Below are 4,804 nucleotides of genomic sequence, written 5' to 3'. Positions count from 1 at the left end.
TGGGAGCTACTTGGGAGCATTTGAAGGGGGATTCGAAGGAGTTTGACTGGAGGTAAGTTTTATGAGTTAAAAACACGATTATATTGTTGAATTATCCTTGAAGTTCTTGAGAATCTAGCTAAATTGAAGGAAACTAGGGCTTGGGATTTTAAGATTTTAAATTGGAATTTGAGGGGCCATTTGTGGTCCGAATTGAGAGTTTTTGGTGTGTATAGACTCGTGGCGAGATAAGGAATCCGATGATGTTAAATTTCTAATTTTCGAGAAGTGGGTCCGGGGCTCGGGTTTTGCAAATTTCGTGATTTTCTATGTTTTTCGATTGGGTTATGTCCCCTTAGCCTATTGTGATGTATTCGCTCTGATTTTGGATAGACTCGACGCGCGTGGAGGCCGATTTGAGGGGCAAAGGCGTCGCGAGCTAGAGATTTCACCGGTTCGAGGTGATTAATGATTGTAAATGATATCCTGAGGGTTTGAAACCCCGGATTTGGACATCATAGTGCTATATTGAGGTGACTTGCACGCCAGATAGCGAGCGTGGGGTAGAGCACCGTTGGGGATTGTGACTTGGTCCGTCCCGATTGTTGATTTTACCGCGTATTTGACTAAAACTTATTTGTTATTATCATGATTTGGGCTGATTGCCATATTTGGGCTTTGCGCCAATTATCTGAACCTTTCGGGGATTTTTATCACAGTTTCCTCACTATTTTGATATACTACTTGAACTCAGTCCCGTTGATTATACTGTTTTACAAACTCAGCCGCTTTAACTAACTTTGAGACTTAAATGATATTTCCACTGTTGTTTGGACTGAGCACTACTATTTTATTGATGCCCGAGGGGCTTATGATGTTTTCTGGACTGAGTGAGGCCGAGGGCTATATGTGAGGATATATGTGAGTGATGTGAGGAGGCTTTTAGGCCTCGAGTGTTATGTGAGGAGGCTTTCAGGCCTCGAGTGTGGTGTGAGAAGGCTTTCAGGCCTTATGTTATATGCCACGAGGTGGCTTGATATTGCGCTTGGGCCGTAAGGGGCCCCTCCGGAGTCTGCACCCCCACAGTGAGCGCGGGTACCCATGTGGATCGGGCTGCACGCGGCAGCGGGATATGTGGATCGGGCTGCACGCCGCAGCGAGATATGGATCGGGCTGCACGCCGCAGCGATATGTGGATCGGGCTGCACGCCGCAACGGTTACTATATGATATTGTTCTGAGAGTGATCTGAGAGAGAGCCCGAGGGGCTGAGAGTGTTTCTGAGAGTGAGCCCGAGTGGCTGGTACTGTTTTGAGATATTGCCCGAGGGACGAACTTTTATGTGCTCATCTTGCATATTTACTTGCCTTTTTACCTGTTATACTGCGGTATTTGTGCCCGAGGGGCGGATTTTTCTGTGCTTATCAGCACTAACTGTTTTGAAATCGTTTCGTAACTGTTGAAAAGATCTTTTTCAAAAGAGATTTAAACTGAGCCAATATATTTCTAAAGATTTCACAGCTTCACTGTTTTCTCAAAGGATTGTACCCTGCTTCTGTACAGCATGTTGGTTGCTTTTACGTGATTTCTTACTGCTCAGTTGTTATTTACCTTTATTACTCACTGAGTTGGAGTACTCACTTTACTCCCTGCACCTCGTGTGCAGTTGCAGGTATTTGTTTACCCGGTAGCGGGTATTGGCTGTTTGGAGGCAGAGCTGTAGTAGTTTAGCGAGGTGACTGTCAGCGTTCGCAGCACCGTTTCTTTCTATATTATTCATTATTCCTATTCAGTGTATTTCTAGACTTGTAAATGTAATTACATTCTTATAGATGCTCGTGACTTGTGACACCCCGATTAGGACTGTGTTGGGTTGTATTTCCGCTAATTAATACTATTAAGTCATATTTAAGCTGTTTAATTATGTTTAACTACTTTTGAAAAGACGAGTTGGGTTAGTTGGCTGGTCTCGTCTTCACGGGAGGCGCCATCACGACCAGTGCGAGGTTTGGGTCGTGAAAAGTTGGTATCAGAGCCTAGGTTACTAGGTCTCACGAGTCATGAGCAGGTTTAGTAGAGTCTCGCGGATCGGTACGGAGACGTCTGTATTTATCCTCGAGAGGCTGCAGTACCTTTAGGAAAACTTCACATTCTTGAATTCTTATCGTGCGTCCTTGATTCAGCTTGAAAAGTAACTCTTGAAATTCCTTCCACGCGTTCGTATGCGCGTATGAGCGCTCAGTATCTGATGTGCCTTGATGACTTGTGATTTCCCTGATCGAGGGGCGAGATGTGATCTCTGTGAGTTTGATGTTGGGCCAGTCTGGAGGACTTGAGGCCAGATCTTTGCCTACGACTCGAGCACTGAGGTGCTGATTGTGTGAGTAAGTGTTTTGAATTTATATGTTCGGCAGTGTCCCTATTAGTGGAAATGACGGCTGGGTAGCTATGTAAAGAGTGTATTAGTACTGCGAGATGTATCTATGTGACTTGGAAGTGACGAGGAAGATCTGCTGGATGATAGATGAACCATTAAGTGTTTGATTTCCATTGTGAGTGGAGGTGTGGCCCCTAGTTATGAGCGCGTGAAGAATCTTTTCATGTTTCCAGTCGAGAGTGAAGTAAATTTTATGTTGCGGTACGAGTGAAGACTAAGTGGTTGTGTAATGTGTATTGCGGTGGAAGGTATACAAGAATGTTATATTGAAGCGAAGCAGGTGGGTTATCTCCTGCGAAGTGTTCTGAAGTGGTGTAATCCTTATGTGTATATTGGGAGATATTATGTGCAAGTGTCGAAATTTGGGTCGTGACACAAGAGCTGACTTTAACTTCACTACAAAGGGCCTTTTTATGAATACAGCTGGGAATATGTTCTCATAAAGCGAGAACAGTTGTAAATAATAGTGGGACAACTTGGTCAATTCTTGCTATCAATGTCCGAAAGCAATAGTGTCCAACTTTGCCATTCACCAATCACGACTTTGATTTGTTGATGTTCTTAGTTTAACTTGTATTCATAAATTTAAAACCGTTTGGCCCCATTTTAAAAGGTCAATATCATGCATAATTGTTGTATCCCATGCAATACGCACAAATTGATCGTACTCGCCACCTATCTCCCACCATTACGCTGGTAAAAATTCTTTACACCGTCAGTGAATTTTCAAAGGTAGATAAATCAAAAGAGAGATGATAAATGTAAAATGAGAAAGGGTAGCTTAACTTTTTCGAGGAACAATACCTTAAAATGGAGTAATAGTTCATTTTCAAGTAAGATCATAAGAGTACGTCTATCAGTATTGACTTCTATCAATTGGACACAGGCAACTTAACAAAAATGGAAATGTACTCTTAACACTAAAAAAGACAATTCGATAGTGTTGGTCGGTGTGACTATTATCTACCTTCTTATCCATAGAGTTTTAACTTCTTACTAGTTAAAACCTAAATGACTTTAGATACATTTCCATGAGTCATCATTCATGTCTCATAACTTAAGAAGGGTACCATAAATTCTACCTTAAATAGAAATAGGGAAAATTATAGAGGAGATAGGAAGATAGAAGTACATATTAATTGACTCTTATGCTTTCTCCGAATTTTCTTTTTATCAGCAAACATGATAATTTAGGTATGGATGTACTCACTTTTTATTACCTTGACAAGAAGCCAATGACAAAAAATTACACTATTTAGAACATGTGGCTATGTCTGCCTGCAGACACGTATGCATGATTTAATCCCAAATTCCTAACATTTTACCTTATCCATATATATACAAAGTCAAGTACGCTAATTATTCCTATATATTTGTGTAGTTAATAATTGTTTCCAATATTTGTACATGAAGAGATACACGTTCCCACTCTTTACACCCCAGAACATTACCTATAAGAAGAAAAATGGGCAGGAATTCCTTAAACGTTCTTTATGCATGTGTTCTTTTATTTCCATGTTAGTGCTTGGAAGAAAAGAAACACTTGAGAGGGGAAAAAAAGATAATTTTATTTTAGATAAAGCACACTTTTATTTGTAAGAGAGTCTAATTGCCTAACACGTAACAATTCATTATCAAAAAATTTATAGTATTGCTATAGATAACACAATTTTATTTACTTAATAATTATCCTAAACATGTAGCTAGGTTTCATATTTATTTGAGTGACCACTTCCAAAAATAATGCTACTCACATAGCAAGAAATTAAGGAAAAAACAGGTGGAAAGTTGAAAGAGTCCTTTAGAATGAATCAGAAAACTTTTAACAATGTAGGTGCTTTTGCAAACATATTTGCCGAAAAATCTTGCTGAGAAATGTACTTTTGGATGAATGCATACTAAGAAAGCATTCAATTTTTTTGACTTTTCTGTCACTGCCATATTCTGAAGATCTCACGAGGAAATTTTGTTAGTTTTCAATGGTAGAATACCATTTCAGCTGCATGCATACCTAGCTGTATATTCATGTTATCAGCATTATTTCTTTTCATACTCCACATCAATAAAGGAGCAGAAGTAGGTAATACATGACCAATTCCATATCATAAAATTCTCTTCTCAATTGTGTGTATCATGTGCATATATGGGTGTATTTCTTTGTGCGTGGTAATTGATATTATTTTTCAAAAGGATTTAAATAATATATACTAGTAGTAGTGTAAATAGTATCATCAGTGTAGTTTTGCATGTTGTGACATGTCATTTACTATGTTTTGTAGCTTATATCAACCCATACTTATCTGAAGTAAGTAAAAATTCTTTACACTACCCAAAAATATTTTTTCCTTTGGCTGGTTTTTTTTTTTTTAGGGTGGGGGTGGGGGTAGGG

This window comes from Nicotiana attenuata, unplaced genomic scaffold, assembly GCF_001879085.1.
Source record: "Nicotiana attenuata strain UT unplaced genomic scaffold, NIATTr2, whole genome shotgun sequence".
NCBI lineage: Eukaryota > Viridiplantae > Streptophyta > Magnoliopsida > Solanales > Solanaceae > Nicotiana > Nicotiana attenuata.
This window is presented reverse-complemented; position numbering follows the sequence as displayed.